This window comes from Lagopus muta, chromosome 2 (genome assembly GCF_023343835.1).
Source record: "Lagopus muta isolate bLagMut1 chromosome 2, bLagMut1 primary, whole genome shotgun sequence".
Lineage (NCBI taxonomy): Eukaryota > Metazoa > Chordata > Aves > Galliformes > Phasianidae > Lagopus > Lagopus muta.
The window spans coordinates 48226378-48242409 of record NC_064434.1 but is presented as its reverse complement, the minus strand read 5'-3'; the positions used below and the strand labels follow the sequence as shown (position 1 = coordinate 48242409).

Sequence of the window (16032 nt, the reverse complement as noted above, 5' to 3'; positions counted from 1 at the left end):
TGGTTGAGTTTCTTCATGAAAACTTCACCTTGCATTTAAGGGACACATTTTCTATCAGAATCTGTTGTAACAGGACAAGGGAACGTGGTTTCAAATTTAAAAAAAAAAAGGGGCAATTTGAATTGGGTGTAAGAAAAAAATTTTCATTGTAGAAAAAAAAAAAAGGGAAGCACTGGAAAAGGTTGCCCAGAGATGTGGTGGATATCTGTCCTTGGAGACACTCAAGGTCAGGCTGGACCAGGCTCTGAGCAACCTGATCTAGCTGTAGGTGTCCCTTTTCATTGCAGAGGAGTTGGACTAGATGACCTTTAAAGGTTCCTTCCAACTCAAATGATTCTTTTAAAAATGTTTTAATATTAATGTCTGTAAAGAGCATAGAAATACCAATGCATGCTCCTCTCAAAAGTAGGCAAAAAGGCTTCATATCTGCAACAAAGAACAAATACCTCGTAAGGTTAATACTCCCTAAATAGATCCCTTCCTAATATATATATTCATGATGAAGCTATGAGAAGTGAGTTTTTATGTCCAAAAGCTAACAGAATAAATACAGTGAATATATCATTTTAAGATGTTCTTCTCCTGGTTAATCACTGCAAAAGACATGGTGAACTAATTCACTTGACCATGGATAAGTACAGCTTCTAGAAGAGAGATGCATAAGGAAAAAATAGCTTTGGATATTACCTTGCTTCTGAAATTGAGGTTGGGTGGAAGCATATACAAAATGATAGATAAGCAGAACTGTCCAGCCAATTAAGGACAACAGACTTAAATGAAGCAAAGTTTAAGAAATTCAGAGAACTAATAGCTAAGATGTAGTAAGTCAAATGTTCTTTAAAGAGGAAACAATTCATCATGAGGGACAGAATAAACTCAGTGAAGGTAGGTGGCTAAAATGATTGATCCTCCTGTGATCTTTGCATCAAATTACATAGAAACTGTGAGTCAGGTGGAATTGATATAAGTGTGTTTGAAACAAGAGCCTTTACAGATTAAAAAAAAAACATGCAAAGATCAAGGTCCAAAATGAGATATCACTAGCAAAAGAAAACAAGCAGATTGAGATGGATAGGTGAATATTTCCTGTCCTGCTGAAAATAGCAACCTGTGATTCAGTGTTACCTAGAAAGAAAAAATGCCACCTTATGTCAAGCAATTAATATAATTAGCACAAGTGAAAAAGGAGTAAGACATCAGATGCAGAAGATACTTTGATAAATTAACTTTTTCACATCAGTTGTGCCTAATGAATCTCTGTTGTGTGAAATAGTATCTGAGCAATCTCAGAAGCATTAGCTGTTGTCATTGTGATATCACAGAAAAATGGAGAGATAGTCCATAAAGTAAGGCAAATGTGGTGCTAAAAAAAAAATCAAATTGAAAGGGCAAGAAGGAAGAAGAGAAAAAGCTTTTCTTCAGGAAAAAAAAAAAAAAAAAAAGATGAAGGGAATAATCAGTGTGTAAACCCTAGAAAATAACAACACGATAAATAGCAGTCAAGAACAAGATAAGGTGATCTGCTCTCTTCCTATGACGCAAATTATGGTTTTCATAGAGGAGAAGCAATAGTTTTGAAATAACTAGATTTCAGTGTGGTTTATGACATTGCCTTACCTGATTCTTTTAAGAAAGCATGAATTAGATGGTACAGCCAATGGATTCCCTAGAGGCCTGCCTTCAACAACTTAATGCTTGCACTGGTGGTTTGGATGAAAGAGCTCAAACCAGATGTGCAGCAGAGAACACGTACCAGAGGACAGGATTAGGATTCTAAAGCCTCTTACAAAATATGACAAATGGTCAAAAAAAAAAAAAAAAAAACAGCACAACAGTCGGGACCTTTTAAGGTCACCTCAGTCTCCCCACCTATGACACTTCTATGACAAATGAAACCTCTAGTATAGCATAACATTGCAGCACAGCTCTTCCCTCACCAGTGGTTTCCTGCTGTTCTGAAGATAGCAGTGAGGGCTGAGCGGTATCTTCCAATCAGCGCTCATAGAGGAGTGATTTTTTCTGACCTCTCTCTTCGGACACTGGTTCTAAAAAGAAAATCCATTCAAATACTGAATATGTGGTATGGTGCTTTGACACTTTAAAAATGAGAGAGAACTATATATCCTGATTTCTCTGAAAACATTGTTTTCCCATACTTTCCTCACAGGATTTAGGAAAGAAGAGGGAACAAAGATCAGTATGACATCCACTCAGTAACATCAATGAAATTGATGTACAAAGTAGTTAAAGCAAGAGTCAAATCAGACTTGTAAAGTCAAGTGGACAAACTTTACTTCCATCCCCCAAAGAAAATGACCAAATAAACTCAAAATTCAATTCAGCAAAAGTGGCAGAGTAAATAAGAGATTTTTTTTTGAACCCTGGACAAAATACGTCACAGTAGTTATTTCAGGGAACAGCACATGAAGGCTTTTCTTTATTTGTGATTGCCCCATCCTCTAATTTGCTAAGATTTCTCCATGGGGCCTCTGTACCTCTGAGGGAGGCAACAGCTCTGCAATCTTGCTTAGTATGCATTTAAGTCCTAGACCCCAATCACTGATAAAAATATTGAAGAGAACTGGCACTAAAACAGGGCTCTGTGGAATCCCACTACTGACAAGCCACAAACCTGATGCAGTTCCAATTACTACAACTCTTTGAAGGCAACCTGTCAGCCAACTGTTTCCCAACACATTATGGTTTTCTCTAGCTGTGTACTGGACATTTTATCCAGAAAGGTACTGTGAGAAACCTTATAATAAACTTTACTGATATCCAAAATGTTACATCAACTTGTACCATAATAGCTTTACACCCTTCCTTTTGCTCTGAAGAAGCATTTCATACCACTTTCAGAAAGACCTCGTTTCACAAAATGGCTAGTCTGGTTTGAGTCAAATATAAATTTCTGGTTTAAAAAAAAAAAAAAAACAAAAAAAAAAACAAGCTATCTGTTTAGTGGATCTCCTGATAGTACGGAGATCTTCGTTATACAAAATGAAACAAGCAGAAAGAGTACAAAGCCATCAAGGAGAAAATGAAAATGCTTTGAAATTATTACTGAAGAAAATCCCAATTAAAATAAAACAGCACTGCTGTTTAATGAAATTACATCAGTAGTAATTGAAGCAACAGGTATCAGAATAGACTTATTACTGAAAGAAACAGCTTACACGTACCTTAGATATAGAAATCGAAATAGAATAGAATCAGAATAGAATATAGAATTCCACTGTTGCATTCTTGAATCTTTCACATTTAATCTAGCTACGATGCAGCAGAGTTCACACTGCAGTAATAGAATATTGATTGTATAATGTTCAGAGACAAAGAACTCATGTTGCTGAACTTTATACACATGCATGTTGTCACAGTAAGAAATTCTCATCAGTATTACTTGCCAAATATACCCAACCACCACAGTGCCTGCTGGTTATTTAATTATAAGATATAGAATTTTTCTGGTAAGCAGTCAATTATGCATTGAACTCAAATGTCAACAACGGAAATGATCTTGAGAAAATAAAAATATTAGATGTTCAAACTCAGGAACATGTAATGTTCATTTAATTCTACTACTTTGCTAGTTTATTACTTCATATGACTAACTTCAGTGTTGCCAAGAACTTCCGTAAAGATGAGTAATGTCCCTGTACAGATTTCATAGAGTTACAGAGTGCAGATTTCACACCAGTTCCAAACACCTTGCATTTTGGAAGGTCTTCATTGGTTTGAAGCAAAGTATAAGGAACCTGCAGTAGTCATTATTCCTCTGAATAGCCTCCTGATACATGTCTTCAAAACAAATCAAAAGCATAATACGGGAGTAACTTAGGACTGACACTGACTGCTTGCCTCATGCTCCTTACTCCTACTTCTTCTTCTGAAGGCAAGCCACATATCCCATCCCACAGATGCTGGCAGCTACATAATTCACAGCTGTTCATCTCCTTGCTTCTGTTTCATTGCCGAATTTTAATCAGCTTCTAGAAGAACCTCTTAACATCTCTATGGGTTTTCGTGACGCGACCATGAGTATAATACCTATTTCACATTTTTACATGAACTTTAAGGCAATTCCAGTGTAGTGGTTGTTACATATAAATACATGCATAGTGAAGTTTTGGTTTGAGATTGTTTCATTATCTGTTGACGTGGAATTAGATTTAGGTATTAGATTAGGAATTTTGTCAGCAAGCACTGACAATTCTTAGACAAAACACTGGACTGATGATCTGATCCCCTAAAACAATTCCCATATGTTTCTTTTTATTTCATTTAGAAGAATATGACATTCTATTTTGTTCACTGAGCAATATCCTATCGACAGTGTCATAGGAACACATATCCATTGAGCATGCTCTGAAGTTGTAAACTGAGGCGGCTTTACACTGTTAAAAAATCACTGTAAATATCTTCAAAATACTCAGAATACTTGTCGTAACTTGTTAAATTGCACAATACAAAGAAGTTTATAAACAAATAACTTGCATACTCCCACGATTTTGTCTCTAGATACATTACAGTACCCTATGGAATACTGTCTACCAGTAAAATAATAGTATAGAGAGAGATCCTGCCCCCCCATCCATTTTCTTCTCTCAAATTATGTTTCTCCAGCTTTTCTACTCCGCAGAGAAAAACATTGATTTCCAGGTCACGTGTGCTGCTCCCTTCCAATTACTATTTCCCACTTCAATATGTATCAAGAGGAGCAGAAAAATATATATGTGTAAATATATATAACTATATATAAAACAATCAATGTATTTGTTTTCTGTCCTGCTTTCCCATTAATCATTAACTACAAAACTTGACTTATGATTAATTTTAATTCTCTAGAGGATACCATCAGTCGCTCAGCTTTAATTTGCTACCAGTAAAAAAATATTTCTTTTGAAATACTTATGGTTATTTAAAAAGTAAACATGTCCAAGTCATGTCAGATATTTGCTCTTCTGATTGGTATTTGTTACAGTCTTCCACATGATTACCTTAAAAATGTTTATGGAAGATGCTACTTGCAACCAGCTCTGTAATTCTGAATTGCTTCTTCAAGGCATTAGTTTCCTATAATATTACCTAGAGAAAGATGCCATTATTACCATAATTCATTAGAATAGTTTAATGCCAAATGAAGCAGCATTTTTTCCTCCCCACAGACAAATATTGTTTTTCTATTCAGCAAAATTGCACTAGGTAATGTTTTCTTTAAAAAAAAAAAAAAAAAAAAAAAAAAAAAAAAAAAAGATTGTGGGAATTAAATTTGATTCTGAAATAAAGTACAGAAAAAGCCTGGAGGGTTTTTAGGTTTGTAACTTTGTATTTGAAACTTTTTTCACAAGATCCAGCTTAACTAATTTTAAACATTTTTGAAGGATAAGTTCACCAGCTTTATCTATCATTTAAGACAAAAAAAATAAAAGGAATTTCTCAACTAGAGGGGCTAACTTCCAAAAATAATCTTCCTTTACCTGATTTTTTTTTTTGTGTGTGTGTGTGTGTATGTATGGAAAAAGGACACTAACAGAGCTTCCATTTTGATAGCCACATTTCAATAGCTGTCAGGATTCAAAAGACAAATGAATTAAGTCTCCCTTAAGTTGTTCTTGAGATCCTTCTGAAGGAATAAAAAAAACCATAGAAGGGCTTTTGGGATTAGCCCCTCACCTTTTGTCTAGCAGACAAGGAAGTTTTGCTCTAGTAGGTAGAAGTAAGGAAGCTTCAAGCAGGATAACATTCTTTAAACCACTGAGATAGATTACCTTCCACTTCTTTCACCAGTCCAATTTCACGTGCTTGAGGAAATTTACTTGTGGTAAACAGCAGCCCATCTCCTTTTGTAGCTATCTGGGGACAGCACAAGTGGGAGGAGATATAAAACAGGAGATTTAATTCTGATTACCCAAAATGAGCAGACTTCTGAGCTATTTCCCCAACACACACGGCCTGCTGAGCCCAGCATTTGTTGTCAGGCCTCTCCTTCAGCACATTCTTGTTCGAAAGAGTCTGCACTTGCATAGGCAGAGTTGTGAGTTGAGAGCTAAGCATCATAAGACTTCTACTAAATCAACAGAGCAAAGTCACCACTCTTGCATATTGCATGGAAAAAAAAAAAAAAAAAAAAAAAAAATTTGATCCAATAAGAATAATAAAAGCTGAAGGTGGCTCTCAGGAAATGAAGGATCTCAAGATGTTCCACCAAAAAAAAAAAAAAAAAAAAAAAAAAAAAAAAAAAAAAAAAAAAAAAAAAAAAAAAAAAAGAAATATGTATAAGAAAAGCTTTTCACTTTATTGAAGCAATGGCTGCAGTGCCAGTGATGGAAGAACAAGATTGCTCAAATTCCAGTATTCTTCAGATTCTGTGAGCAGCAGCAGTTAGCAGACAAAAATAGCCCACATTCAAGGGACTGAGACACTGTGACATAGCGCTTCTTTAGGACTTCCAAAACAGAGAGATGTTACACTGGGAAACAATTGGTTGCTCTTAGCTACATTTCAAACACACACAAAAAGAAAATTATGAATCTACAATGTTAGTATCATTAGTCAGTTATGACAACAGAAAAAAAAAAAAAAGGAAGACTGCAGTAAATCATAGTACTGACAATATTCTTCAGCATATGCTCAATAATGAGGGTCTTACAGAAAATCTGAGATCAAAACCAATGGGGCATAGTAACCATTGTGCTCTGAGAGCACCGGCTTAATTCTGCAGATGCTTCTCCTGCACTAAGATACCAAAGAATACTAAAGAAATATGAGTTTAGAGATACACAAGTCCAGTCAGGACGCTTACTCTCTTTTCACTGTGAGAAAGAAAAAGGCCTACAATTAGTTCATTAACAGTACAGGGAAGTAACTGAGGCAGACCTAAGGGAAGAGCAGATTGCATTTAGACCCAAAAGACTGTGTCAACTACATTTTTGCTCTAAAAATATGGGAGAGTATCCAAAAGCAAAATCCACATGCCAAAAGCATTAAAAATTTTAAGAAAAATTTGTCAACTTACGCAGCAATTGATTCTGTACCATCTTGCTATTAAAGAGCATGCCAATAAAAACATTTACCACCACCAGGTTTTTGCATCGAGACTCAATTTGTGTAGTCAAATGAAATGCAGGCAATAGTTTTTAGAAATAGCATAAAATGAGGTGTGTTCCTGTTGGCTGGTGACACTACCTGTCTAGATTTGCTGTGGGCACATAGGCCATGCCAGTGCTACCTCTGAAGTGCTCATTATAACTACCTGCTTTTAAATAGAGACATAGCTCTTCCCAGCAACAGAAAAACTGATTTGTAAACTACAGCCATAAAAGATAGGGTTAAAGCTACAATAAATTTTGAACATTTCCCCCTTCTCTTTTTGAATGGACATGGTTGAAGCCCTGATTTAATTTAAGCCTCCTCCTCCCTCCTAGCCCAGCAGAGAACAGCTTCCACGATTTCTGAGGTCCACTCACATGGAAGAGAAAGGCCTCCTCCTGACAAGTTGCTAATAAAAAGAAATCAAAGCCTACCAAATTTCATTAATATATAAATACATATGCCTGCAACATCAATGAGAGGCCTCATCATTGCCCAGCTCTTCCACTCTGACATCTCCCAGAATACAGTGCTGCATTAAGACAAACACATGCAACATTAGGAAAAAAAAAAAAAAAAAAAAAAAATCAGGTTACATGCTTTAAAAAGTACAGGAATTTTCTAGCCCAGAAGGAAAAAAAAAAACCTACTAACCAGTAAGACTGAATTGCTAGTCCTAGTTCTAATTTAATACACTGATGTGAAGCCTGGAAATATACTCATGTACAAGAAAGCATCAAAATGACTTCAGAAACATGTAAACCAGGATAATACCAGGCAAGCAGGAAATAAATTTTTAATGAAAGTTACATCTGGCCACAGAGTTCAACAGCACTCTATTGCTAAGGGTATCTATCTAGAAAGAAAACACCTGGGACACGTTAAAAATGGAAGCATAGTCTATCAGTGTCAGTATAACATTGAGCAGATAAAGGGATGTTAAGGAGGTTGATGGGCAGTTGTCTGTTAAACAGCAAGCTGTGAGGAAACAACTTTCAGTAGCAGATTAAAAAAATGATGCAAAAAGAAGGGTGAACCAGCATAGGCTATGCAGGCAAAGCACTGCTGTGATTAGAACAAGGTTTCACCTTGGAGAAGATTCAGAACTGCACAGTGGCATTTAGGATGAAAGATGATTTACTTATCAGATTGCAGTTATTGTTGCAATACACTGACTTGTCATCAATTCCAGGATGATTCCAGATGTAGATAGAAATAAAACCACTAGAAATGGAATTCATGAGTAGTCAGAAGGAGAACATTTGGGAAGACAATCTAGTCTTATATTTGAGGAGATTGGAGTAGACAGTTTGCAGCCTCATGAGATGCAATAGAAATTCTGTTAACTTCGAAAGCATCCAATTGTCTTACAGTTGCAAAAATGTACCTTTGGGATAGAAATAGTAACATGACTCTGAACAAGCAACTTGAGATCACTTTTGCTTTTCCTTTCTATTTTTTAAACTTTAATCACCAACTCCTTTAGTTAAGCAAAAATACCACTTACAACTTGCAGAATTCCTTCCTAAGTAAAGCAGTCCTTGCTGATTAAATATTTACAAAACTTAGTGCCCTAAAATAGAGTTAAATTTACTTCAAATCTTGAATATATGTGCTAACTATGCAGCTATTAATTGTTATTCTAAAATCATTCCGAACATTTTCTGTGCAATGCTATTCTTCCCAATTGTGTGTGTTTCTAGAGGTCTGGACAAGCAAGAATTGTAAGTAGGACACTGAATTAACATCTTTACTAAACAATTTTTTTTTTATATACATTTCTGCAAGTCTTACAGATGTATATTTTTCTTATGATTTCAGTCATTTTTAATCTCCATTTAATGCAACTTATCTGATCTCTTTTTATTGCAACTTATCTGAATGGCTCATTCATTAAAAAAAGCATTTTTCTTCCGACTTGCAGATTGCATAAATTTAAAGGTAATGTATTCCGCATCAGCTCCCTAATACGATAAAACATATAATGGCATTATACAGTAATTTGGATATTTCACTGACTTTATATTCTGGCAGTATGTTTCATGCCTCATTTCATAGAAAACTCATTAGACTAGTGCAAACCATGCTTCAGCGCAATAGGTTCAGACTTCCCCAACTTGAGCCCCTGCCTCTTTTCTGTGCTTTTATTCTTGAGTTAATAAGATTGCAAACTTTTACTCTTATTTTTGCTCTGTTCTCTTTTATGTACAATTTATTGGTGGCTCTGTATTCTGACATAGAGAGAAAAGATGAAAAGGAAATTATCCCTTTGGGATCACAGAATGAAGTTGTCCTTCTTATAACCTGCATTCTGATGGAGTATTATATTTTACTGAGCTCTCAGTTTGTGAGAAGAGCATTTACTATAATTCAGAAATATCAATAGAAGAACACCCAAGAGTGAACTTGAGTTTTCAGATAGTCCATTAACAACTACCTTCTAGTTAAGGCAATTGTTCTACCAAAGCAGTGGTATTCCAGCATTGCAGTTCTGTGAGAGCACATGGTTCACAAAGCCTGGGAAACAAGCAGAAGAATCTTGAGTACCTTCACAGAGGTAAAGGGATATCTTCCTATATAAAATCTGCAGCAGCCACTGGACCCCCACAGCCATTGGCATGTCTCTTACTGCAGCTCCTTGGCAAGGATAGAGCAAGTAATCCTCATCTTAATCCACCCTGAAGATTTATTTACAAAGCCTTATGAGGAAAGGCATATGGAATTACCCCCACTGATTTTTACCAGGATTCAGTAAGTCACCACTTCTATGGTGCATGTTTCATTCAGGTGTTAGTGATATTGCAACCAAAACAAGCTGCCAAGTCACAACAGCACAAACAGGGAAAGAAAGCTATTGGAGTAATTTATAGGTCAATAAATTTCATGGATGAAAGGAAAGGAAAATGATCTTGTAGTTATTCAGGATTGTCTATAAGAGACAAGAATTTGAACAATAATATAAGTTTGCATAGAAGTGGTAGCCAGGGTTACAATTTCACTTTACATCTGTGATATCATCTACAACTTCTCTATTAGTCATTTCAAAACAAAAGTAGTAAGAATGCTAAAATTGCTATATTGAAAATAAAAATAATCAGAATAAAATAAAAGATCTGACAAAGAAAATAAACCTGTCCTCTTTTTCTGAGGAACATTTGTCTCCCAGGATAAAATTGCTCAGTTCTAGATCAGTTGCAAAATTCTGAGATACACAGGTATCTAATATTCCAAAACTCTAGAAGTTTTGCTAGGCATCATCTTTCCACCCAACTCCTGGTGAATTCTTCTGACTGCTTTGTCTTTGAATTACAAAGCACTGGTTCTCCCATTTCATGGCATATGGTTTGTCTGGATCTAAATTATTGCTTCGGTGCATCTACAAAATACGTCAGGTTTGATCTAGAGATATACCTTACTATAAATAAAATATCAGCCTTCAGATAGAAGTAGAAACAAAAAGTTTAATAATGAATATAAACTATTTCTACACAGCACATAACAAGTGACAGTCTCTGCATAAGGCTTTTGTGGTATTTATTGGGAAGATTTAGTTTTGTCTACTGCTTCCCTTAAGTAATGTAGGCATCTCATACTCACACTGATGAATTCTTTATAGTACACCGTCATATTTCCTTATACATAATGCATTGTGATGACTTTTTTTTTTTTTTTTTTAAAAGTCATGTGCCTTAAACACATTCCTAGGCACTTCTCTTTCCCTGATGGACTGAAGAAAATACATGAGCAGAAAAGAGTAAGTGTTGACACAGCAAAGACTTTAATTATGCAAACACACTGGCACATATTCTCTTTAACTTAAGTTATGCTACAGTTGAATAATTCTGGCTGAGCACATCTGCTTTAAAACACAGGAACCATTTTAAAAGTTATACATAAAGTAGGAAGTGGAAGAAATGAAAGAATTATTTACTATAGGGTCTTTAAACGATATTTTTTGGTTTGGGTTTTTTTTTTTTTGAGAAACAGCAATCAATTCTGCCAACTAGTTTCTCCTTTTCACTTACTCCTTCAAATTTAAAGTTTGCAGGTTAAGGTCACACCTGTAACACCCTATCCAGATTTTTGAGTGAAAAGGTGTTAAAGAGAAATTGTGTCCCAGAATATGGCAACACAAAAAGCCATGATTATTTGCCTTCCACAGCGTCCCTCCTGCACTCACTTCGCTTCCTTTACCACAGATGATTTGTTTCAAGAGCCTTTAAGGTTCTGTGACCAAGCTGCAATATTCTGAAGCTAATTAATCTGCGGCACATTTGTAAAAAGCAACTGCATCTCATTATAGATATATATTGCCGAAGAGAAAGAGAAGCTTAATCTTTCTAATATCTTGTTTTATAGGGTTTATTACATAGCTTCTGGCATGCTAATTTTTCATGTTTTTGACTGTTTTTCTAATGATTGATAAATATTCTTACTGAGATGCTCAGGTGAGTTCATTATTCTGTTTTAAGCTATTTCAGTTGTGATTATTAATGTCTATGGGGTGTAACGAAGACTAATCTGCTCATGAGAGGTCTAGGTCAGAACGAGAGAACGCAGCACTGCCTGGTCCACTGAAACAGTGTCCACAAACTCACAGGGTGCTTACCAGCTACTCTTAAGTTCCACAGGTAATAGTAACTGAGAGATGGGACACTAGTAATGCAGGTTATGTGACTGAGTTAAATATTTAAGACAATATCAGAAGTTATCCTGATATAAGACAATCAGCCATTTGTGACTGTTTGAACACCAGAGCAGGTGTTAAAACATGGGATTACAGAATACTAAAAAGGAATTGAGTTACATACCATTAATCACATTGACAACAAATTCTTCTTCCCATATTTTATTCTCCATGTACTATTGTTTCAGTGGTAGGCATTTATAGCTACTGAATAGAGTTCTCTGCAGCTGAAGTGTAAATCTTAATTTTTTTTATTTATTAAAAAGGGAGTCTATTGTTCAGCTCTGAAAAATTGTGTTTTGTTTTTAAAATGTTGACACTTTTGTTATACTGTGAAAGACCCAAACTCCAATTCTTTAATCTAAGCAAAGCCTGGTTAACTCAGACTTTATATTTGCCTTAATCTTCTCTTATTTTAAATATTTTATTTTTAAGAGGTTTTATAAGTCGCATATACTACCTATGGTACTCTTTAAAACATATTAATAATACTGAAAATAATTTTTGGTAGAATTTGAGAAGCAGCTGCTACACATACAAATACTCACAGCTGTCTGCATGCATGATTATCAGTGAATAATATTTGTTTCATTTGTGATCTGTTCTTTGCTGATTATTTCCCTCTCCATTTACATTATTTCAGTTACCCAATTAAAGGCAAGATACAATACCATATGATAGAAAATTTTGCACATCATAAATATTCATTATGAGAAGTTGCATACAGAACTTCCACCTAAAAAACTACTCAACCAATTTAGTAACTAATTATAAGCAATGAATACTTTCATGGAAATTATGCACAAATCATGCACAGAGAAGGCCAGTTTTAACTGTAGCATATTCACAAGGAGTACAATATGTATCTCCAAACCATATATTTTTTGCCCCAAATATATTTTCCCAATATAGTTGGGTTTTCCCTTGTTTTTTTCCCTTAAGCTATTTTTGTTTTGCTATCAGTAATTGCAGTATTCACACTGCATAGAATAGCTAATTTAGGAGAATGAATCACCAAACAATTTCACAGCTTGTCAATATAATATCAATACTGATAATTGCTACTGTTTATGTCATTAACAACTCATTCACATGGAGCTGTTTAACAAAGACACGTTATCAGGTGTGATATGTGGCCTTGACACGCTCATTCCGGATTCCAGAAGGGCTGCAAACTTCAAGGGAAATCTCTCCTTACTAGCTTATCAAGCTGAGCTGTTGAAAACTTGACACTTCCAATTTACAGAGATACATGCAAACCTTTTCTTTGGCATGGATTCACATCTCCCGAATTTCACTGTGAGCTTTAGGTTTGAATTAGTCCAAACTCCACAGTTTGGACTCAATAATACTCAGCCAAGATTGTTAATTTATGCCAAATTCACAGAGCTTTGAATTGTCTCCATCTCTTGTTAAATCAATGCTGTACAGCTGGCTTAAAAATTGGCTCCAGTCTGGCAGTAAACTCTCAAATTAAATCTGATTCAATTCCGTACCCACAGTAAACCGTGCAAACCCATACTGAGAACATAAGGAAATACTCGGGAGAAATAACCCCGGGGTTGATGAGAAGAGCACACAGCCCCAAGGACCAAACACCTCTTTCCAACTTGTTCTTTTCTCAAGTGGCTTCTGGATGCCATATGGACTCTAGGTGAGGGAAGCACACCTGACTTTCTGTCACCGTGATTCTTCCTCCTCAAGCACCATCACACTTTCATTTCACATACATCTAGCTGATCTGTCCTCATCATGATAACAATCAATATATCTTTATAATCTAGCACTGATTAAATTTCTACGAAAAAGTCCCCAGATATCATTTTTCATCTGGATCTGAGCTGCTTGAGGCAGATCCATTGCTGTGCCAGCTATCTGTGGTTCAGTTATCACCCAAAGAGAGCTGTCCTACCTTCAGCAATCTGCACCACTGCCATTCTCTCCTGCATGGTGAGAAGAGACATTTATGCTACAGGCTGCTAGTGATAGGAACTAAGCATGCAACTGAGCCATCCAACAGGAGAGGTCAGAAGCTCCAAAATTGGGCTGAGCAAGTGAAGCCAGGAGTTACTGTGGGTTTCCCCTCTGCTAAACCTGCATCAATTCTATAGGCAGCAAGCCAGTGTCAGGAAAAAAATAATTAAAAAAAAAAAAAAAAAAATCAAGTCTGCTGTATCTGACTATTTTTGCTACAAAGTTTAAGATTGGATTTGCTAAAACTGAGACAATTTTGAAAAACAAGTACTTCCTAATTATGGAAAGCAAAGTTAGCATTGCCCAGTGTTAAAAAAAATATGGCCAACTAACAAATTTATGTTGCTGATCCCAAATACAGACTTTGTCTTCATTTCAATGGGCTGTGACTGACATACAAGGACTTCTCCAAAAGTAATGCCTCCTATTTCATTACATTGGCCCACAATAGCTGTGGGTATTGGTGGTATGACAGTAAAGATCAAACCTTCCCACCAACTGTGAAGTGTAACCCCCTACTACATTTTTTTTGCTATATGATGGAGGGGCAGTCTAACAGAATAGCATCTAACATGAATGTGAATATGGAGCAAAAGGTGTGGAACTAAATTCCTCCATGCAAAAAAAGTGACACAGATTGACATACTGTATGGGAACTGCTGAGTCATGGCCTGAACCTCTGATTAATCACCTGAGGTGAGCCATGAGTCAGCCGGAGGAGCACAGGTGAAGGCAATTCACCTGTGCTGCCAGAAGGGGTGGAGCCTGGCTGCACCCCTCCTAGACCTATTTAAGAGCTGGCTACCACAAGGGAAGGATCTCTTCTGGAGATCCCCTCTTTTGATGTCTTCTGGTGAGCTCAACCGAAGGGTAAGCTCTTCCACTTATTCTCTTTTTGTTATCGTTGTCTGCTTTGCCTTACTTTCTTGATTATATTGTGATTATAACATCTTGATATCTATTGATTATACACAATTATATTGTGATTATAACATCTTGGTTATACACATACATAATCATTATAGCACATGTGAACTCAATGAGGAATAGAGTGATTTATTTTAAAGCAATGACAGCAACATGAGTGACAAGCCGTATTCTGGATGGCCTGGCCATCAATTTTTATGATCACACCATATAGACTCTTGTTCATCACTAACAAAAATATACAGCTAATAGTAGCAACTATGTTGAGAAAGAGTGTTTTATAGCTCAGAACCTACTCCATCACATAGTATTATTGCACTTTTTGAATCTATTGTCATTTCTATAGAAATCAAAGGTGGCCACTTTCAGAGTCACCTACAAACGTAGGTACTTCCATAGAGGAAAATATATATATTTTATATATATATATACATAATTAGAGTATATTTATATACACACACATACACTGAAGTTTGCTTATCAGATGAAGAATAGACCCTTGAAACCATTCTAGAAATACTCTAATTTCTGTTTCAATTTTAATTACAAAACAAAAAGTGTAGTAACCACATACTTTTCCACCTGCATGCATATCTGCATGTAAAGCAACACAACTGCTTCTGACAAATTATATGCAATACCAGTCAAAGTACTATTAGAAATACCAAAAGTCACACAGGAAAAAACTTGACTCACCCAGCTGATGATGAGACCTTCTACTTGCACAGCATTCCTTCCCAGAGAACATCCTTCATCCAGGAGACATTCCCCCTTCAGAGGCTAGCCCTTAAATGAGCCCAGGGAGGGTGGACTCAAAGACTATGCCTTTACATCATCTGTGAAACACAGGTGAATTGCTTGCATCTGTGTTTCCTAGCCTAGGCCAGCCACACCCCTTTATCAGCTACTCAATCATCAGTTCAGGCCATGGCCTAAAAGTTCCCCTACACTATAATTATTTATAAAACATTCCTGTATTTGAATATATTCACAATTCCTGAAACAAAGGATATTAACTATATCGTAAAATTAGTACCATCAGAAAATTCCAGCTGATGTTTAGAATAAACAAGTGGCAACAAACTTTAGCATAGTGTGCTCCCAAATCTGAGCTATAAAACTATTTGTCTTAAAACAACAGCTGTTATAAACAAAGTAATACAAAAGTAAAATAAAAGTTAAGAAAAGAAATTTAATCTTTCAGTTTTCTTTAGGGAATTTCTGGGGAAAAGCATACAAGTCCTCTTTTTAGTTTCTAGATGTGCTTATAGCAAGCAGTGCACCTGCTGTTTGCTTCAGTGCAGTGTAATGGAGATGAGCATTAGAAACTGTTCTGAAAACTGATACTCTTAGTT

The 16032-nt window shown here is 35.9% G+C and overlaps 1 long non-coding RNA gene across 2 annotated transcripts in view; it reads right to left on the bottom strand.

Annotated features, from left to right (window-relative positions):
• The window catches only part of LOC125689843 (uncharacterized), a 68551-nt gene extending 53095 nt beyond the window's left edge, over positions 1-15456 (bottom strand). The window contains exon 1 of one of the 2 annotated variants that reach the window (XR_007375427.1): positions 15374-15456. This is a non-coding gene — a long non-coding RNA (uncharacterized LOC125689843). The remainder of the gene's footprint in view (positions 1-15373) is intronic. The other variant, XR_007375428.1, reaches the window with a different exon arrangement.
• Between the last annotated feature and the right edge of the window lie 576 nt (positions 15457-16032).